This window comes from Centrocercus urophasianus, unplaced genomic scaffold, assembly GCF_019232065.1.
Source record: "Centrocercus urophasianus isolate 14NV4802_14NV808 unplaced genomic scaffold, USGS_Curo_1.0 seq_11, whole genome shotgun sequence".
In the NCBI taxonomy this organism is placed as follows: Eukaryota; Metazoa; Chordata; class Aves; order Galliformes; family Phasianidae; genus Centrocercus; species Centrocercus urophasianus.
Genome location: NW_024884253.1, coordinates 85,356,761 through 85,379,681, shown reverse-complemented (window position 1 = coordinate 85,379,681; position 22,921 = coordinate 85,356,761).

Sequence of the window (22,921 nt, the reverse complement as noted above, 5' to 3'; positions counted from 1 at the left end):
CTCATTGCTGTTAGCTCACAAAAATTTGTGTGATAATATCCATTAAAAGTTGGGACACAGTCTCCTGACTGTTTCATCTTGCATAGCCTTTCCCATGAGTTACATTAAAAGAGTCCCCTGAAAAGAACTCTTCACAAGGGTAGATAATGGCAGGACAAGGGGAAATGGTTTTAAGTTGAAGAAGGGAAGATTTAGGTTGGGTATCAGGGGAAGTTCTTTACTATGAGAGTGGTGAGGTGCTGGAACAGCTGCCCAGAGAGGTTGTGGATGCCCCGTCCATCCCTGGAGGTGTTCAAGGCCAGGTTGGATGGGGCTCTGGGCAGCCTGGTCTGGTATTGAATGTGGAGGTTGGCAGCCCTGCCTGTGGAACAGGGGTTGGTGCTACATGATCCCTGAGGCTCCTTCCAACCTGGGCCATTCTGTGAAAAACACCACAGTATGTTTTTTCACTCTTTCTCACACTAACACTACTGGATGAATCCTTCAGCAATAGATACGTGGCACAATTTTGTGATGGACCTCTAGCAAGCACCTTTCCAATCCACCTGGATGGATCAGTTCTGTCTCACTCTATGCCAGAGAAGGCAGACTTTTTAAAAGAAGCATAGAAGTTTCTTGTTTTGGTTTCTACTGTGCTATTACATGGCATATAGTTTTTTTTAATGCTATTCCTTCTGACACTTTATTAAATGATTGTACTTTCATGTCTTTTCTACCCTTAAGTTCCGCAGAGGATTGTCTGACCTTGTATGATACTCTCCACTCGAGCAGCGTGTAAGATGGGACAGCTATATCTTATTCTGTGTACAAACAGGGGGTTCTCAAACTCTGACAAGGGCAGGCCCAGCCAGTTAACCTTCTTCAAAGTTATGCCAAACTGACTGCAAAAGGCTCATTTGAAGCACTTGTCTTCAGCCTCCCAAATGACAAATACATGCGAATGTATTTCCCCGGGTATTTTGCTAAACAAGCACAGTGTCAAGAAAGCAGTTTGACATTCCAGGGTGTGTGTGGGTAAACAACATAAAAAAGGAGTAAGCAAAGATCACATACTGTACTATAACTTCAAGTTCACATGCCAATAGCCCTTAGGAAGAGGGAATAAGGTGCTTTACCCTTCCTCTTGTTTACTGAGGAGAGCGAGGGCAGCTGGGCAGTTCCCAAGTGCTGGCAGTTGCTGTAGGTTGCTGTAGAAGTCTTCCCACAAGAAAAGGGGCACACTCACCATGCAGTAGAGCTCACCAAAAGCTCATGTTCCTTCTCCCTGTCCCAAATGTAATAGTAGTTCTCAGATATTTTTGCAAAGCTCTGCTTTTCAAATATTTTGTTAACCGTGTAGCAAAGTAGGAAGCAGAAACGTTAAAGACAGAGACTGGAGATTAGCATCAGTCAGATCCACTGCTTGAAATTTTACCTAATGATAAATGCCTTTCGTGGTAACTTCTTATAACGCTCACGCCAGTATATTCAGGCACAAGACAACATGTACACCTTGATGTTCTGCACCTTTTCTACCAATAGTCCCTCTTCTCACCAATGAGAACTATTCTCCCGACGCCAACACATTTTCAGTGAGATCTGTGGTTGACAGATGAAGAAAAATACACCCTCCAATTGCTATTTATGATATGATTACACAGGTCAAGTTTAATTTCAGCATTGTGGATGAATATGTTACCCAATCATTTTAATGATACACTCTCAAACCAGAGTGGGGCTGTGGACGGAAAGAAAACCTTGTTTATAACTTGTCTGCTGATGATTGGATTTTGTTATGGAAGCATTCGGATGCAATCATCTGCAACACAAAGGTAGGGAATGTTCACACCCTTCTATAGACACTGTAGGGGTAGCTGAACGACAGGTAAGAGAGGCATGGCACTGAGGGTGCAATATTAAAGCAGGGATTACTTTTCCTCAGGGCTAAAGCAAGAGTATACTGAATCAAATTAGCACTTCTCAGGTAAAATATATTGCTGAATATTGCTCTCCAGACTGCAGAATCAAGAAACCACCAGTGCTGGCCTAATCCAGCTCATCTTATGTTGGTGTTTCATCAGTAGTCACACGTACTTCAGAAGCTCCTGTGTTCAGCAGAGCGTTTTCAAGACCGTACAACCATCTGAGCACTTCCCTGCAGCAGCCTTCAGACCGGCGGGTTGGGCTTCTTGCAAAAGGAGGCAGCGCCGCCGGAGCAAGACTGCTGAGATGCAGGGACGGACTGAACCAGGACAGCCTAACCAAAACACCCGCGGAAACACTACATGAATTAGTTATATCCACACACTGAAGATTCTTGCTGGAAAGTTCAATAGCTGGAAAAGGGATTTCTTTGCCTCTTTTTGCCGGTGACAGCTGCGTTTTCATAATGCCAGACCAGAGCTGCTCTTTATGTGTGCTTTACCCCTCCGAGGCTTTTTGAGATGCTTGTCTATCAGCCACGGGAAAACTCCCTTTCCCGCATCCCGCCCTCCTCAGCGTCCCGCCCGCGAAGCCCTGCCGCCCCCCTCCCGCCCTCATGGCGCCCGCCGTCCCCGCTCTCCCGCTAGCGGCTGCCGCACGGCCAACGGCCGCCGGGCTCCCCCTAGGGGCGGCGGGGAGCGGGCCGCGGCGTTGCCGGGAGACCGGCGGGAGCGGCGGGGTGGGCGGCGCCCTGAGGTCGCCTCAGCGCTCGCTGCCTCTCCGCGAGCCCTTCTGTGGGGCGGCTCGGGGCCGTGTCCGTTAATAAATAATAAGTAAAAGTAACTGCAAGTGCCAGTCCTCGAGGGGGGCTCCGTCCCTCACGGGGGGGGGCTTAGAGCCCAGCTGAGACCCAGTGTTTAAGCCCTCCGGGGTGCGTGATCCTCACAGACGCTCCTGGAAACCAGGGTGGCCAGTCCCAGGCAGTGATAATGAAATTCAACAGCAGTCCTGGCATGAATATCGCCCTTTAAAAGGCAGAAGACGCTGGAGTTAACCTTAACTGCCACATACTATAGCTAGCAGCACCTGAGACCCATTAGTTCATACATAATTTCCCCTGGAACGCTGATTAATGTGGTTGTCCCAAACACAGTTCAGTGTTCTGTGAGATGCAGTTCCGGGGCTCTGTGGCTGTGCTGCTATTAAAGTGTGACAAAATGCCATCCTGGGCTCAAGTTGGACCTTCGTAGTGCGAAGGGGACATGTGGCTTAGTTGGGAAGGATGTCTGAGACTGGTTTTGTGTTGGTTTTAGAGCCTCAGAAAGCTGCTGAGCACAAGAAGCAGTCACAGTTAGACCCAGACATGCTGATCTCAGTCTGTATCTGTCGGCAGAGCAGGCAAACAGCCCCCTTACCTTTAGAAAACTGCTTCCTTGCTCACTAGGGATTTTGCTCAAGCTCTCCCATACTCAGCTGTCAGCTCCGGTCCCACAAAAGTGGGATGTCAGAGTGTATCTCTGAGCTTTCTGAGAGCTGGATTTCTGGGATGCGGTGAACCCTGGTCTGCTCGGGCTTTGAAGACTGAGGTGTGTGGAAGAGGGGCTAGGAGCATCTGCTGTCTTTCCTCATGCCTTGCAGATGCATGAACACGTTCTGCACAGGGCACCGTCTGCGCTGCCTCAGACTTCAGACTTCAAATCCCATTACAGGTGATTACAATAATCAAGAGAACAAATTCGCAAACCATCTTACCCAAGTCCTTGTATGAAAGAAAGGGCATCATTTCCGACAGGCTGGATGTGGAAAGATTGATTTCTTGGCATCCAAGCATAAGAACAGCCTTACTGGTTGAGACAAGTCCATCCAGCCCAGCAGCCTGTCTCTTGCATAAAAACCAGCTGATGCTTAGGGAATGGCAGAAGAGAAGGCTGAGCACATAGTGATGGCTCCCTGGCACACTGTCCCAAACTCCTGCAAGCTGCGGCTCCCCGAACCAGATGTGGTATCTTTAACAGCCGTTGATAGATTTTTGTTTCCATGTATTTGTGTAATTGCTTTTTGAGCCTGTGTCAGTTCTTGACATTGCAGCATCCTGTGACAATTAGAGGCAGGCTCCAGCAAAGCAGGGTGTAAAGAAGAGCCCTTGTTTTGTTTGTTTTGAACAGATCACCTAGTAATTTCATCCAGTGCTCCTACTTCTTGTGTTCTGAGAGTCAATTACAATCATTCCCCGTTTGCCTTCTCCGAGCCTTTCATGATTTTACAGGCTTTTCCCATATCCCTCTCACTTTTCTATACTGGAGGCAGATACTATAGAATTTAGAATTCTTAGATATTAGAACCTTTCTCTAGTTCTCATATGCTGTGTTGAGAGCATCAAACTTGACCAACATGGGATGCAGGCATATCAGGGAGATTTATACTAGTGCACAGCAGTGTTTTTGGTTTTTCTCCTTCCATACTAATTGATAAAATTTGATTTGCTTTTTTGAACACCTCTGAGACATTTATGCAGATTTCACAGAGCTTCCATGATGTCCTCTTGGTACGGTAGCAGCCTTGGACTTGTCTCAACCAGTATGGCTGTTCTTATGCTTGGATGCCAGGAAATCAGCACCTTCAGTTGTGAATGCAAAGTTGCCCGCTCTGCCGGTTGGCATTGCAAGTATCTACTCTGCATTTCCTCCTTCATTTTGTCACACGATTGATTACTCAGTATCATGAGACCTTGTTTTTGTCATGTGTCATGTTTTTACTACCGTAAATAATGTAGCATCACCCACAACGTTTGCCACCTTGCTGGTCTTCCCCTTTCCTAGTGTACGAGTTCAGCAGATGGATTTGGTAGATCTTGGCAATACTGGAAGGGCACAGTGGCAAGGAAACAATGAGGATAGTGAGGACAATTGACTACTTCTCTTTTCCTCAGCATAGCTTATATCTCACTTAGATTTGGATTGAGATGGCTGCTCCTCACGTGGTGCAGGCAGACCCACCTTGATTTTACCACAGATTTGGAGGGATGCTGGTGAAGGCTGGCCAGTGTGCGTAAGGCCAGATGTTTGGCTAATGTAACCAATTCACACCAAGTCAGGATATGGGCTCAGATGGGAGCCACGAGTGTGTTCAGCTCCTCACATCATGGGGATGTCCACAGTGGAGGCAGGTGGGTGGCCTGAGTGGAGTCCATAGGGCATGCTGGCATGGGGGTGAACTCATCCAGGCAGCATCCATCCTTCACTCACCTGAAGGTGACATCCCCATACCTCCCCACATGCAATACCTGACGGGTATGCTCGTTCTTAGTAACAAGCTTTGTGAGGCGGGCCGTGGCTTTCTCACCACTTGCCTGCGCCGAGCGAGGCAGAGCAGAGAGCGCTGTAAGCAGTGCTTGCACAGCCAGAGCTGTCCCCGGTGTGTCCCCATTCCAGCGCGCCAGCCAAGCGTTTAAGACACCTGCTTCTTTTCGCTCCTGTGCTGGCCACAGACTAATAGGGACAAACAGGAAGAGGACTTAACAGAACGCAGAAAATAATTGTTCTATGCCAAAAGGGAATGTATGATCAAAACTACAATGGGCAGGCAAGCAGCGAGGCAGTGACCCGAGGCAGCGCAATGTGTCAGGAAGAGAGAGCAGCAGCCCAGGGACAGCAACAGCCCAGAGCCTCAATTTGTAATGACTGTGTGGACCACATGCCAAAAAGTCTCTCCCCACCTCCTTGCTCCAGAGAGCTTTCCTAATGTTCTTAGCTGCTTGGACATCAGGAGAAAAAGAGCCTGCACGCATCCAATATGTGACCCAAGGCATCTGCTTCAGCAGAGCAGCACTGCAGAACCTGCCTCTAATGCAGAGCGCTCCAAACACCTGTGAGTCAGATGACGGCAAATTCTCCCTGTCTTCACAAGCACAGATGAGTTTGAACCTTCTGGGCATTTTAGCAATTTACCATCTGCACATATAACCTTTTTTTTCTTTTTTTTCTGAGCACATGGAAGTCTTGTAGGAGGATGTTAAAACCAGGAAACAAAATAAGGAAACATGTTTACACCTGCTACATCTGTTCAAGAATTTTCAGCTTCCATTTCACTATTGACTTTCATTCCCTCTCCTCCTCCCTCCTATTTGGTCAAATGCCCACCATGTTACAAACAATTCTTATTTTTTTCACCCAAATCTCTCAGACTTTCTATCGAATCTTGTGATATCTTAAAGCAAATGAAGTAAGCTGTGAAATGGTCTAGTGAGCCATAGAAGCAAGTGCTGGCTGCTGTATCTCATGCTTATCCAGGATTGTCTGGATACTTGGATTCATAAAATATGATGATTTTAGTTTTTTTAACTAGAACAAAAAAAAGCGAACGATAAACTGTTCCAGATACAGATGAATTCTTTGTGTAAGCCAAGTGCAGTAAAACAATTTCATGAAAAGTAGATTATGAAAAGGATTATAGCACACACACACACAGAAATATCAGCACAAAGAGGAATGTCTCTGTTAGCAGATGCCCCAGTCAATTATAACTGGTTTATCATAAAAGAGAAAACACACCAGTATCTGCTGTCACAGGGGATCTGTTTAGTTGAAAGAATTACCTGTACAGTTATACCGACCATAAAGTCAGACCTGCAGATCTGAAACAGTTATGAATGGGAAGAAAAGATCTTCAAATGCTGGGGAGGGGGGCTGCAGCAAAATAATTCCTCCTGAACAGAATTCAAAGGAGATTTATTTTCGTATTTTTTTCCCAAATTTTATGTTATGATTGTCGCAGCAAACATAATATACAATATTTTTGAATTAAGCAAATGCTCTCATTAAAATGATTTCAAGAGTGACTGCAGTGGCATTTTTATAACCACAAAAAAAAAATTAATACGTTGATACAGATGTTGAAAACCTAAGCAAAAACATTGGATAAATTTGGGCAGTGTTCAGTGAAAAAAATCTACTTTTGCTGATGCGTTTCTTTCTTGGAAGATTTACACCAGCTTTGTGAATACATGAACTGGATTATTAGTAACACAGGCAAGGTGGCAGTACTGGGAAGAATCGCCTGCTCCCCATCATTTCCTAATAAAGCCCGGTTAATGGAAGCAAAATGCCTTCACGGGTCAACAGGTAACTTTGAAATGTGCTATTTAGTGATTGTGGCATTTAGTATTATGATAGCACCTCTGTTTCTTTGAATTGCTGTGTGATGCTTGTGTGAAGCATGCAGTCTGAAATGGCGAGAGAAGTTAACAATATTAAAGTCAATATAGTACATGCTTGCGAAGGGTTGAGGCAAGTCCTGTGGTCCTAAAACAGCCAAATTCTCACTGACAAGTCTTGGCCAATACAATCTGCAGGTGTCCACTTTCTTTCAGGATTTAGTCCAGTATTCAACCAGGAGAAAACAGTTCAGTAATTCATTAGGATATGATCATGCCGGGCTGGTTACTAATTGTTCAAAATACCATTGGAGGCACTCCAGGATGCTGCACAGCACTCCACAGCTGGCAGCCGTGGTACACAGGCGGGTATGCCACCCAAATAGAGCTGAATAGCTCGGGAGCTGCAGGAGAAAAGCAAAATCCCTGGCGGCCAAGCCCATGGGAACCTTCCTGTCTTGCAGGGAGGGAGCTGCAGGTGCAAGGGGCTGCAGGCAGGATGAGTGCAATGCGCAACCCCACTGTCTCATGCTGAAGAGAAATGTTACTGGCAAAATAATTTTACTGCTGGCTGTCAAATGGGAACCACGGGGTTCCTCTCCTAACAATGAAAGGCTGACTACTGTGCATTAACAGCCCTGCCGGTGCACAGAGTGGCCTAGCCTGTTATTAAACTGTACAGCTAAAGCTGTTGTTCTCCACTTAGCTGAAAGTGAGTTACCATATTGCAGGTCCCCCAAGACGTTCCCTACCCTTGACATATCCTCTCCCTCGAATGAGTGGTAATGACTGGGATCAGATCCCTCAGGCTCCTGCCTGGACTGCTTTACCTTACTTCGGAGCAGCTCCTCTGTAGAAGGGTTGGTGTGCCCCTATGCAAATCCCTACCCCAGCCTTTATTCCTGGAACTCCTTCGTGGTCATAAGGCTCTTTCTCTGCAGCAAACACAGCCAAGAAAACTCACTTGTCCTCTAAGCAGGTTGCAGGTGGATTTCCCATGCACAGCATAGACTGGATTTTAAATGTATGCAAATAAGCATTTGTGTGCCTGACACCATGACACAGAAACATCAGGATTTACTCACTGACAGTTTTTTTCATGCACTTTTAAATTCACACTTGCAAATTTGGCTCTGAAAGTAACAGAACTGCAAAAATAACAAGATCCCAGCATCCTGGGAAATTTCACAGTCATACTGAGTAAGGACTTGAGCCAAAAAAGCAGTACAAAGAAGATGGAGATGCCTTTTGTGGCATACACATTACTTTCAATTACTATTATTTAAAGAAAATATCTGCTTAGTATTAGTCTCAGTTCCTGAGGACAGAGTGGATGGCCTTCACACACAGTGCCACAACTGATAAAATCACTCCTTTCCCCAGCAGCCTTTTTGTGTCACCACTTGGCTTTGCTTATGCTGCATGTATCTAGCCTTGATCTGTCACTTTCTCCAAGGCCAGCAGAGTAAACTCATCCTCCTGACTCATAGCTCCAGATGGATTCAAGCTCCAGCACACTGTCCCCCTGGAATTTGGCATATGTAGGGTTTATATGCCCTAATCAATCAGGCTGATTTCAGTTAATCCTAATCGTCCTATTAGGGTTCCCAGATAGCAACAACAGCAGCTAGAAATCCCCAAGCAGCCTAATTGACTTCATCTAATTACATTCCTTCTTGAGATTTCCATTAAACTACCCCCTGAATTCATTACTGTTGTTGGCTGCAGGTTTCTGTGACTCCTTAGAAAACATATGTAGCTATAAGGATAGCTCAGTTCCACTCTAAGTGAGACCTGGCCACCTCCACATAGCTACCAGTCACTCTTCCTGCTCCAGAATATATCAGATGTGCCATCTAATCGTGTAGTGGAGGATACTAGTTTTGACTCCTGGCACTTGAGCTCGTTTCTGCCAATGTGCTGCCTGTGGTTCCTCCTTTGTAGCACTGAATGAGCTGCACAGTTCAGAGACTGCCAGTTCTTATTAACCTCCTGCATAAAGAATTTATAGATATGCCTCATTACAAGGTAAGAAGCTGACACTCATCTCAAAAGCAGTTAGCTTGGAAAGTAATGCTCTTTTGTCAGTATTCGCCTTCCTCTGTGCTCTATGGTAGAAAATTGTAAACTTATCAGTGGGGATGACATCTGTCATAGCTGGGTTTCTTTGGCTAATTTGATCACTTCTTCCATTAAAATAATGTTTTGGATTCCCAGATGTTCCTAAACTCTCGGTTCCTGCCTTTTCTAGGATACAGAATTGTACTCCGTGGAGAAAGGAACGTCTGTCTTCCACCCATAGAACTCAAAAAGTGAGAACTTCTCAGGTAAGGATCAAATAGTTGAACCTAAGCTGGTTTCTTCTGTACATGCGACAGACCAGCTCCCATGAAATACAGCAAGGCTGGAAGGGAAGACTCCTTTCCACTGGGGATTTTACATACAATATGCATGCAGATCAGTGCTTTGAAGTTCATTTGAAAACGAAAACAAAACCCACATAAGACACCAGGATGCAACTGTCAGGTTGGAAAGTGCTTTATATGTAAGACAAGTCATAGCGTTCAGTCTGTTTGGAAACTGATGCCACTGCTCACTTTTACAGACAGTTCCTCTAGGTGAGAGTGACACTGATATCATTCACATAGACACTGCCAGATTGATGCCAGCGAGACAGCAAAGCGTTCAGGTTCACTGGAAGGAATGTAACACCTTGGCTAAAATGAAATCCTTGACCACGTAGAAAGGGAGCGGGTCGGAATGGTACCTACCCCTGCCAAATGTTCACTCTTGCATCCCTGCCTCGCCAAGGGTGTGTGCCATGTCGACTGAGAGCCAAGGACAGTTAGGAAGTTCTGTGTGAATAACACCTGACTGCTGTGGGCAAAGAGCTATGAAATTAAGCCATAAACTACGTATGTGGTCATTTTAACTAAGTTTAAGGCTTTGTAAATCACAGGGTTATAAAGCAATGCTGGGGAGAGGTTATATTTTACACAAATATTGATGTTTACGCTAGATTAATGATTACTTGCCTGTAGAGAGGAACAGCGAATGGAATATCTATCCAAGGTCAGGCTGTGTCTGAGCTGCAGACACAATAAGTCACTAGAAAGTTTTAAGCAAGAGGATTTGGCCTAAACAGATTTTTTTTTCAAAGAGCTGGCTAAGATTGCTAATTATTTCTTTGAATAACTTTGAACTGCTAGTTTCTGAATCATTGTCATTCCAAAGGGATTAGTAAATCCTTTCAGTAAAAGGAACACACACCAAAACTTTAAAATGCACTTACAGAAACCTCCTTCTTCTTTTCTTGTTCTATCTTGGCACTAACAGTGCAAGAGGAAGCTCACTTAAAATAAAAGTAGAAAAGAAAAAAAAAAGGTGAAAAGGAATAAGAACACAAGCTAGAACTGAAAAAAAAACCTTAAGTGCCTCCTTGGAACTGGAGACATTGGTGGCTTTATAAGAGATGCAGGCAATCAGCGCTTCGTAGGCATTTGCGGGAGCAAAGGCCCAATTCCTCTGCTTATCAGTGGCACTGGCCAAGCAAACACAGGCAGTATTTTCTACTAGTGCAGTATACTGCTCAATGCTATTTAAGCTCACATTGATAACTTTGCTCCTTATCTTAAATATTATGCTCTACAGATTATTTGCAGTTTCAGAATCCTTGTGAAAGCACACTTTGCTATGTGACTCACTTTTAAATGTTCAACTTTCTGCCTTCCGTCTAGAAAAGTCTGAGCTGACGTATTTATCCTGCTGATACACAGATTTCTACGTCTCAAACTTCTCTGTTTTCATCAAATGATATGATCTAACGGGCTGGCTAAGTCAGTGGGGCTGAAGAAATATGAGGAAACAAAGAGATGCACGTTTCTACTTGCCTTCTCCTGAGAAAATGAATTTATCTGCAAATGTTACGCAGTGTATCTTCTTGCTCCACTGAAGGCTTGTTGATGTTTTTGTTTGCTTGTTTTAAGGAATACCTTGCATGTAGAATCCCTGCTGTCAATCAGACTCAGCTTTGGGGGTCCAAAGCCAGACTAGGTAGAAGTGCCTAGATGATCTGGGAAGCTTCCAGATTACATGTCATCCATACTATCTCCCGCTGGCACTAAGACAAGTTCTCTACCTGTTTCTGGTTCAGCACTCACAGCTGTGCCCACGCTCTCAAACACAACACAGCCGCAGACCTACGTGTGGGAACAGCTGCCTTCCCAGGAAGCCCACAGAAGTCAAGGGGAGGGCAACATTAGTGAATGACAGACTATGGGGAGGTCCCCAAAGTGCACTTTTGCTCATCTAGTCAGCCATCAATTTCATCAGCTCAGCATGTTGGCTGGCAGCTCCTTGAGGTTTACAGAAAACAGGAGGGCGCATTGCTCTTGTCTGTTGCACCAGCTGAAGCAAGAAGTGGAAACGGTGATGCTCTTGGTTTCATGGAGAAACTGTTGCCTTCCTTCCCTTACACAGAGGCTGTGATGTTTGTTCACAGTGGTGCTGGGTGTGCTGTGATCTGCTGGGGCTACAGATACGGAATGGTTTTGTTTGGGGAGAAGCTGGTGCTTTAGGGGAGAGGGGTGTGAGGGTGGATTGCCTCCATCCATCTGGATGATGCTCAGCAGATCCACAGTGTGACCATGAGGCCAGGTTTTTTTTCTGCTGAGGAGGCCCGGTCTGGGGCTGAGCTCCGCCATTGCACTGTCAGACTACAGTGCTTTGAGTAAAACTTATAGTGAAAATTAATGCTAGCATTTGCTTCCTTCAATGGTACTGTGTGCAACGAATGCCCTGTGTGAGAGATGCAGGTGGATCTTGCAATTTCACTTCCTCTGACTGTCATGTATTTCAGGATGAGAGAAAATCTCCTGTTCCTGCAACATGAGCTAAGGCAAAGCTGATCTCATTGTGAGAAAGCATTCGTTTCTTAATTTGTGCTATTGAAACTGTTCTGTGGACTTCCATTTGCTCAGGAAAGGAACTCTAAAGTAAAACAACTGCCATGCAGGGGAGGCTGCAGATGGCTCAGTAGTAACACAGATACTGTACACCTGCACATGTTTGGCACAGAAGGGTTTGAGAGCAGATTTGTGAGCCAGCCAAGGGAAGACAGATTTATTTTTTTTGAGGAGGCGGGAAGATCAGATCACCTCCAGGTGCTACCCTGATAAACACTGAGAATAACTCACCAGTCCTCTTCAGTTCTTCTCTGAACAACTTCATCCTTGAGATAGGAATTAGGGGGACAGATATGTTATCTGGGAAGTTGTCCAGATTCATTTACAAGGAAGTTAGATACCCAGCACAAGCCTGCTTTAGGTAAAGTTGTTTGGTTTTTATTTCCCCCCTTGGTATGTTTGGAAGCGGGGGGGCTGGTTCTTTCTAACATTAACATAGGCAGCAGGGACACTGCACATGGGTCAAGCTTTCACAGTTCCTACTGTGAAATTTTGGAGACCTGAATATAATTTGTTCATATGAAAATCAATCCTCATTTTGTTTGTTTAGGCCTGCTCTGCAAATTGTAATTCAAAGAGATTTTGTAAATTAGCCAAGCACTCAACGCTAACCTTCCCCCCTTCTCTCCCCATAATCCTTTTCAGAAGGAAAGGATGCCTCTTCCAGAAACCTGCTAGCAATTAGAGAGGAAACAGTGTGGGGATTTTTCACTTGTTCCATGAGGCTCTGAGTTCAGCCAGTGCTGTGAGGAATGGTGATTGGTGTCCTGTGTCATGTACACAAAGCCCAGTGGTCAGCTACAGAAGATGGGCAGTCATCAAGGATGAGGTTAAGTCCTCAACCACGTTTCCTCATGTCACACCATCTAGCCTACAGTCCTACCTAGCTGCACTGTTTAGGTTAAAAGTAACCCCTGCAGAAGGCATTGCATTTCACATGGTCCCCAAGCTACCTCCCTTGGAACTAGCAGAAGCTACAACACAGTGCTGTGTTGTACCATCTAGGCGTGCTCTCCTTGGAAACCTCCTTAGGTCTCTGCACTATAAAACAGGGAAGTCCTGACGGAGATGCATACAGATGGAGAAAGCAAAGAAATGCTCATTGGTGGTTCTGTTGTTTCAGCTAAAGCCCACAGGAGGCATGACTGGGGGCAGAGCAAAGCCCTTGCTTTACAAGGTGGTCACAGTATTTTAATGCAGGTTATTTTTAAAAAGTGAGTTAAACTGGTGTAAAACAGAGTGTGGTCACTCTTAGTTCAATTTAACATTGGCTAGCATGAATGGCAGGTCATATTGATTCTTGTCTATCTAATCTAAATTGATATAAGCGGGATTTCAAATTAACTAAGCTGTCTGAAGAGTGTTACACACTTGTTTAAGTCCATAAATTTAGAGGAAAACCTTTGAACAAATGGCAGAAGTTTTCTCACTGAGACAAAACTTGCAGCTCAATACTGATTTTGACAGATCTCCCATTAAATTTCACTACAGACAGCTGGGGAAAGTTATATGGGGAGCAGAATGGTCAATATTTTGCCTAAGTAAATATATAACACAGACAACCTAGCAAGAGATACTTATTTTGTCTGACATCAACAAGACTGAGAAATAATTGGTTTTCTTCATTCTAAGGAAGCTTCTCTGCAGACAAAATAAACTCCAAAATGAATCCTAATGTTATACAAAAAGGCAAGGACTTTATTTCTATCCCCACTTTAGTACTGCCAATAAACTGGTCAAATCACACTTTCTTGGCACCTTTCAGAAACAAGGTGCTAAGCAGAACAGACCATTGATCTCCCATAACATTTCACAAATCTGGGGCCGTGGGAATGACCACCATGCAGTGTTGAACCAAACAAACAGAGGCGAAGGAGAAAAGGAGAAAGTAAGAAGAAGGAAACAGGAAAACAAAATACCCAGAGAGTGAGACTGTAGAGAAGGTCATCTGGGTTATCATTTATATGTTTGTTTGGGAAGAAAATATGTGGGGAAATAAAAGGGACCAAATGTTGTGGCGCACAGAAGTTCACATTCTGGGCATTGGTTGTTACAAGTACCTGTTAGAGATCCTTCTAGACATAAGCAGTGGTGCGACCACTCCTTCCACTTATTGGAACAGCCCAAAGTGAGTGCAGGTACCTCTGGCCCAGAAGTAATGTAGCCTTCAGCTTCTGTTTAGTGCCGTGCTATTTGTCCTGCTTGGGGAGGGGACAGAGCCTTGTTCTCCACTGCACCTTGCTGTGGCAGCTACACAGTCCTACATGGGCAATATCCTTTAGGGAACACGTTTGCAATTGACTCAGCAGAACATTTCACCTGCTTCTTTCCATTCTGAAAAGCTGAGGGCCTGCTACATACCTGTTCTGGGGCAGATGGGAAAGCCAGCCAATTCAGTCACATGTATGTTGGTTTGGTTTGTTGTGGTTTTGTTTTGTTTTTTTTTTTTAAAAAAAGGAAAATAACAGAGTTCACTTTAATTACAATTCTTTTGAATGCTTTTCTTTCCAACTGCTCGTCACATTGGCTTAACATCACACAATTCAAAAACTGCAGTTCATTTGCAGTGCTTGAACTTCCACGCATAATTTTCATACGCAGCCTGGTAAAATCAAGCACAAGCAGGAAACAAATCACAGAAGAAACATTTTCATGACTTAAAATTACACTGGGAAGAGAGGAAAAAACAAACTTAAAATGTGCAAACAGCAAACTTGTCCATTCACCACAGCTGTGTGCCAGCCAGTAGTTCCCATAGCTTCAAGACCAATACATTGAGCTGACAGAGAAAATGGCTGCCGTCTTCTGGGGCCAAGTCACAGCCATCCTTGTGGTTTGAAAGTCTGAAGTGCAGTGCTCAGATAAAGCAGATAACTCTGCACCACTCTGATAGAGACATTAAAACATAAGAGAGCTTCAGTCAGAGAGCTCCTCACTTTCTCTCCTTTTTTGTTGTATTTTTCCTCTGGTGGGTTGAGTTATCCAGTTGGAGCTCCCAGAATAGATGAAATCCAGGCAGAAAAGCCTACCCAGTTCTATCAGTCACCTGCTGTGAGTCTCACTCCATCAGTGAGGTGTTGCCTTTGGGCTGACATGTAAAAGTTATTGGGGTTTTGCACTTCTTCCCTCCACTCTTGGCCTTGTTTGTAGTTTTGGAACAAATATGGAATATAGTCTGTCCCTTTAATGCAGGAGACAATGAGAAGGGCAAAACTGTTCCCAAGAAGTCAGTAAAACTGGTAATGCCTATTAATGATTGCAGCAGAGTGCTTTTCAGTTGCCCTATTAAAGGAGCTCTTTGTCCTAATAAATACCAATGAAAAAGCTTGCTCTCAGAGCACCTACCCTGTACTTTATTTATAATGAGTCTTCTAATGAGTACATAGAGTTTATGCTTCCTTGAGAGACTCATCACTCCCTCTCTCAGTCTGTTATTTAACATACAGTACTCCATGAAGGTGCCCCATTTCATCCCCCATGCCCGCCCCACCTCATTCTGCACACAAACTTCCCCATACGGCTTCTTTTCAAGGGCGTAGGCAACTCTGAAGGAACAGAGAGCACTGGAAGCGAAGCAGACTTCCCAAATGATAGGCACGGTGTGGAAGGAAGGGGAGCAGGCACCCCAAATTATCACTATGGCAGTGCAGGCCTGCTGAGGACACGCTCACATTAAGTCAGTCCCAGTGTGTATGTCTTCAATCAGCAGCATGCTGCTGCTGCTGTTTAAGCAGTCACATATCTTTCTGTTATATCTGGTAAAATACCTGGTAAGCCACAGTCCATTTGCCTGTGTCAGATGGATATCCTAGCTCATATTAGCCACCACTGACTAACAAGACCTAAAGGCAGTCGCATCTAAGAGGCTGAGAAGTCCTGCAGGTAGCAATGAAAAGGCCTACCTGTTCCTCTTTGATGGGTAGTTTGGAGGGGATTGTCAAGACAAAGTGCTCACTTGTCAAGTAACATTTTTGTCAAAGCTCCTTGTGGCTGTAATTTAGCATGGTACATTCTGTATGTGGCTGCTAGGTTGTGATACAATTTAAATTAATAGCTTTGTGAGGCTTCACATGATATTCTGCTGCCATTCAGAGTCATGCCTTGAGATCGTGGGATCCTACATGACACATCCCTAATGTGATCTTGTGACAGAACAGAAGTAATTTATGTTAGCAGAGTATCTGAGGAAAGAAAAAAAAAAAGAAGCCTATTATAGGGTTGCTCATTGCCTTAGGCCAGAAGATAGGCTCTGAAGACTCTCTTTTATTCTCTGTGTTTTTCTTTTAGACTTTGAAGCTATGAGTAAAAGGGTTTCCCTTCCTTAAGCAAATCAATTCCCTGTCCTCTGTCTGAGTCTCTGCAATGTGTGTTTCCACAAGAGACCAAAAGTACAGCAGAAGATTGTATAAGATGATTCAGTATCAATGTTAAAGATGAGCCCTATATTTGCTACCCATCACCAGCAGAGCCACATCAGCGTAAAATCACAATAGCAGCAGTCTTTGGCGTGTATAAAATCAAGATTGTGTTTGGAATTGAGGAAGTCCTGAGAACAAAAGGGCTCTTTCATCTGGAAGAATAAAAAGCTGCTCCTTAAGGAAGAATGTTTTTCAGGGCTTCAAACAGACTCATAATTCACTTAATCTTCTTTGGAGAATGCTCCCCTCCATAGCTGGGTTCCAGTGGCAAGGAACGTGGGGCTCCTTGTCCATTGGGTTGAATTCAGTGCTCCATGAAATGATGGCTCCAGTACAGCACTCAAGGTGCTTCAGTGTCCATTCCTCAGGGAATTCAGTGTGCTGAATAAGGTCCTGTGTGCTTTGAGAGATTCCGAACTACTCTTTTACTTGATGAAATCACAGAGACAGTGAGTTTCAATAAGTAAGTGAGTACACTTCAAGAAAAGTGTCTTTCCTATTCACTTCACAGTTAGGCATATCTGAGGGTCTAAACCTTGACATTAAGTTTAGATACTGCCTAGCTTTCAGTATGCATTACACATTGACTTGTGTGCTACCTTCAGAGCCCACTAAGAAGCTGTTAGCTCATTCCTACAACACAAGACATTGAGATTTTGCTGTTAATTTCAGTATCAGTAAAACTGCACAAAACCAGCTGTAGGGCAGCATTTAATCATAAAGCGTGCACAGGAAATGTGTACAGGCTTTAATCATAAAACATGCAAACAAGTTCTGAGACTGGAAGAAAAATCCTCTTCTTCCCTCAAGAATGAGAAGGAAGGCACATTCACAGCTAATGTTTTGCTTATCTGTTTCAAGCAGCATTTGATAGTAGGCGTGTGCGTGTACACATGTATGTTTATGTGTGTAGTGATACATTCTGAATCACTGGTATCACATGGGTAAGTCTCCTACATCCCAGCTTTCCCCACAGCATGTTATCTCACATTTTTGTGAAATGTGCCAAGTTTTTGTATACTAGTTATTCTTGCATTACAAACGTGCTGCTTACAGTTAATTAGTTTCTGTAATGAGTGAAGAGCATAACTAGTACCTAGCTCCCAGAACTGTAAGAAAAAAATGACTTTGGTGGGTTGCTTCAATCTGATTATAGTGATGGTCTCTGCCTAAGCAAGATCTGAATTAGTAGTAGGGGTAAACACTTAAAAGAATGGAGCTTGGATTATCTGCATTGAGCAGATCACGCATTTCACAACAGCAGAAGGATGCTGCCTGCTTATGGCAGCATTACCAAATGTCCAGTGAATGTTCTACACGGTAAATACAGTTCCACTTGTCAAGATGGTACTGGAAATTTCATGTCACCAGTTCCAACTTACCAAGATAACAATCTGGCTTAATTGCTGTGCTAGCCTACCTAACATGAAAATATCCATTTCAGCACCATTTTTTGGTGCAAAGTTATCTGCAGTGATGCTTCAGGCCAAGCTAGACTCTTACCCTTGTCAGTTTTTCAGTCCCAATATACATCTGTTTCAACACTTGACATGTATTCAGCAAGGTACTATTTCATTTTTTTAAAGACTTGGGCTTTTTGTTGTTGTTGTTTTGTTTTGCATCGCTTTTTGTCTTGCCCAGTTTGTGCATGAAGTACTTTGTTTCATCAATACTTTGAAAGTCCATGGGCTCTGATGAGGTGCATCTGAGGGGCCTGAGGGAACTGGTGGATGAAGTTGCTAAACTACTATCCATAGTATCTGAGAAGTCATGGTGGTCCAGTGAAGCTTCCACTGGCTAAAAATGGGAGGGGAAAAAAGTGAAGCAGTTTTATAAAGAAAAAAAGGAAGAGTCAGGAAACTGCAGGCTGGTCAGTCTTATCTCTGTGCCCAGCAAGATCACGGAGAAGATCCTCATGGAAACTGTTCCAACTCTTGTGGGGCCCTGAGCAACTTGTTCTAGTGGAAGGTGTCCCTGGCTATCACAGAGGGAATGGAATTGGACAGTCTTTAAGATTCCTTCCAATCCAGACCGTTCTATGTTTCTGTGGTTCTATGACTTTCTGTAGTTTCTCTGGAAGGATGCAAAGGTATTGTTGAACAGATGGAAGGGATGGGGCATCCATTTGGTTTTCCTCCAGTAATATGAAGCAGTAGAAGTAAATACTCCAGCTCTGTCTCTCTGTTCATTTCTTGCTGCTTGGGTGGTTGCGTGATAAGGGAGAATTCTTTTTTTTCTCCTCCTACTCCTATCAGGCTGAAAGGGTTATATTTAAATAATGGATCTTGTAGTCCTGTGTGCTTTGCAAGCTGATGCTCAAGTGCCTGCTTCTTTATTGTAAAGTTGATAACACAATTTTTACATGTAAAGCCTTCACAGCAGGCAGCTGAATGGCTGTCCAGATGGCAGGATTGTTGTTTGGGAGTCCCTGAGCTAACAACTCCTTAGTCATCGAGGCTCTTCAATTATTGTCATCTCCCTCTTGTAAGTGTCTCCACTGATTCATATCAGTATCGCAAAGGGACATTTGTCGGACTTAATCTTAAGAAAAAGTGGTGGCAAAAATGTATGGCAATTCATGATGGCCAGAAGGGGTCCCTACCTTTGGAAGCAAGGTTTGCTGTTGCTTGTGTGACATATTCAGCAGTTCACAGTAGTGGCATTCTGCATCACTTGGGACCAGAAAAAAAAGTGAGGTATCTCAGTAGCAGAGCATTAGTGCAGACGTCCAAAAGTAAGACTGTCAGGGAACCACTTCTTAATCTTATTTGAATTTAATTGCAGCTTTACATGTGTTGGATGCGTATGGTTTTCCACATTAAGATGCAAAGTTTATACAAATCTGAGGTGTGAATGGTTCCCCTGAGTGCTGATGACAAATATTCCAGTATCAACACTTAGCTGTTAAGCTTACCTTAAAAACTTGCTGGGGTGAGAAGCCATTGGTAATTTCTCTACTGACATTAGATAGCAAAAAAAGCAGAGCTTCTTAGCACTTCTCGTGGAGACTAACTGGAGCACAGGGCATGTATGAACTATCCTTCCCTGCTGTTCCAGCTGGCTGGTAATTTATGACGAAAGATCCACAGTGGGAAAAGTTAGAGCCCAGAGTCAATGACAGGAAGTTGAAAATGAAAGGCCTGTAAGTTCTAAGAGTAGCCAGTCATGCTCTCAATGCAAAGGAGCCATAAAAGTCAATTAATCCTTTATGACTGGGAGTATAGATACTTCTCTTGTTTTTTTAAACAACGTTTTGTTGTTAATAAAATGAGTTCCAGCAATATTTTTACAGAAGAAATGGCAAAAGGTGTGAGAAAGCAGAAAAAGCTTATTAACTTATTTCTACTTTTAAATGTCTCCTAGATATCTTGCTATTTCACTGAGGGGCACAGCAGAGATAAGGGAATGCCCACTTTCTGCTGATAACTTTAGCTGGCATAGTCACCAACAGTGATCTCAGAGCAGACAGAGATAATAGACAATTGAACAAGAACTCTTCTCTCTGCAGCTTCTTTAACTCCTGATGATCCATAACACTTCAGTGGGAATGACCAGGACTTTTCTGTGAGTTGAAACCTGGAGGAGCTTAGCCGGAATCTCTGGAACCTAAATTAATATTCTGAATCAGATTTCACTACAGGAGAGTTTAGGGAATTTCCCACAGTAGAACCTGTAAAAATGAGTCCGAACAACCGTTTAATGTCAAAATGTCAGCAGAAAAGATTTCAAAATGCGTTATCAAAATTAACAGTAAGTCTTTACTTTCATGTGGTGTTACCCAAAAGTTCTGAAGATACTCAAACATTGAGAACTAATCTCCATTTCAGAGAAACAGAAAGTGGAAGAGGTGATACCAGTATTTAATAATAATTAATGATAATAAATCTCTATAAGGCTGGTGGCCCATAGAGCTAGAGACAATTTACCCAATTTCAACACCAGGTAAATTACTTCCGAGGAGAGAAGTCACACTACCCAGGTTTATTTATAAAGACTGCCAGAGAATGAACAGATGGAAAAAGGGTGATCTAACTGATAGGGTATACTTGTATATCTGAAATATTGTTCATGAAGTCTTCTTATAAAAAATATAAGATTTTCATGTGGAGTGGTAAACCAGTAAAAGATAGGAATATACAATAGTCACTGTGAAGGGATGTTAGTGGAATCACACAGTGATGGGTACTAGGACTATATTTGTAAAATAAGACGAAAAAGTGGTAAATAAAGAAGTAAAATGATGATGCTAAATAATTCAAGGCAGCAGAAATGCAGTTTGTCTGTGAAGGATTCAGAAATACCTCACGATATTGAGTGACTGGAAAATGACAGGGCAAAGTAAATTTGATTCTGGCAGTCATGAAATAACACACATTAAGAAAATGATGTCTATATATATGTGTATATAAGGCAGCGTGCTGTAGCTGAGCTTTTGCCACTCACGAAAAAGACTTTGTGTTGTGTGGACAAGGCTTTGAAAGCATCACTTTGGTACTTATCACCTGCTAACTTTAGACTGAATGAATTCAAGTCTATGGGGCCGGATGGCGTGCATCCCAGGGTCCTGAAGGAGCTGGCTGAGGTGGTTGCCGAGCCGCTCTCCATCATATTTGAGAAGTCGTGGCTGTCAGGTGAGGTCCCGGATGATTGGAGGAAGGGTCACGTCACTCCCATATACAAGAAGGGGAGCAGGGAGGACCCGGGGAACTACAGGCCGGTGAGTCTCACCTCCGTGCCTGGGAAGATCATGGAACGGATCCTCCTGGACAACATGCTCGATCACATAAAGAATGAGCATGTGATCCGAGACAGCCAGCACGGCTTCACCAAAGGAAGGTCATGCCTAACTAATCTTGTGGCCTTCTATGATGGAGTGACGGCATTGGTGGACGAAGGGAAGGCGACTGATGTCATTTACCTGGACCTGAGCAAGGCCTTTGACATGGTCCCCCACCACATCCTCATCTCCAAATTGGAGGGAAGTGGATTTGATGGGTGGACGACCCGATGGGTAAGAAACTGGTTGAAAGGCCGCAGACAGAGGGTGGTGGTCAATGGCTCTATGTCCAGGTGGAGGCCGGTAACAAGTGGTGTCCCCCAAGGGTCTGTCTTGGGACCGGTGCTCTTTAACATCTTTATTAATGACATCGATGAGGGAATTGAGTGCACCCTCAGCAAGTTTGCTGACGACACCAAGCTGAGTGGTGCGGTTGATACGGTGGAAGGAAGGGATGCCATTCAGAGGGACCTCGACAGGCTGGAGGGCTGGGCTCGGGTGAACCTAATGAGGTTCAACACGGCAAAGTGCAAGGTTTTGCATTTGGGCCGGAAGAACCCCAGGCACCCGTACAGGCTGGGAGGAATGGTCCTTGAGAGCAGCTCGGCAGAGAAGGACCTGGGGGTCCTGATGGACGAGAGACTGAACATGAGCCAGCAGTGCGCTCTGGCAGCTCGAAAGGCAAATGGGATCCTGGGCTCCATCAGGAGAGGGGTGGTCAGCAGGGACAGGGAGGTGATTGTCCCTCTCTACTCGGCTCTTGTGAGGCCCCATCTGGAGTACTGTGTCCAGGTGTGGAGCCCTCAGTACAAGAAAGACATTGAGATTTTGGAAAGGGTCCAGAGGAGGGCGACTAAGATGATCAGGGGGCTGGAGCACCTCCCCTATGAGGACAGGCTGAGGGAGTTGGGCTTGTTCAGCCTGGAGAAGAGAAGGCTGCGGGGTGACCTCATTGCAGCCTATCAATACCTGAAGGGAACCTACACCCAGGAGGGGAGTAAACTCTTCAAAAGGGCTGACAACAGCAGGACTAGGGGAAATGGATCCAAGTTGAAGGAGGGAAGATTTAGGTTGGATGTTAGGGGGAAGTTCTATACAAGGAGAGTGGTTAGGCCCTGGAACGGGCTGCCCAGGGAGGTTGTGGATGCCCCGTCCTTGGATGTGTTTAAGGCCAGGTTGGACGGGGTCCTGGGCAACCTGATCTGAATGTGTGTGTTTGGTGGCCCTGCTAGGCAGGGGGGTTGGAACTACATGATCCTTGAGGTCCCTTCCAACCCGGGTGATTCTGTGATTCTGTGATTCTGTAACTTGGCTTATAAACTGTAAGGAATTATTAGGAAAGAAATTGAGTGCAAAAGAAAACACATAATTATGGCACACTATAATGCTGTATACAGAAGTAGGCCTTCTGGTTTAGATCTGAAAGGAACATACTTGTTACAGTAAGAAGCCACCAAGCAATGAATAGTAGATGAAGTGAAAGATCTGCTTAACGCCTCACTGTGAACAAAAATGATAATGTAGACAAAGGGTTTGTGTTGCTTTGGGTTTTTCCATTTGTTTGTTTGGTTGGTTGGTTGGTTTGGTTTTGGTTTTCTTCATAGTTCAAGGCAGGAGAAAGGCAGTTGTCAAAGACTATAATAGAGGCCTATCAAATTAAATATTAGTTGGGAAAGGTAAATTGAGAACAACTACTCCCTCTTTCTTC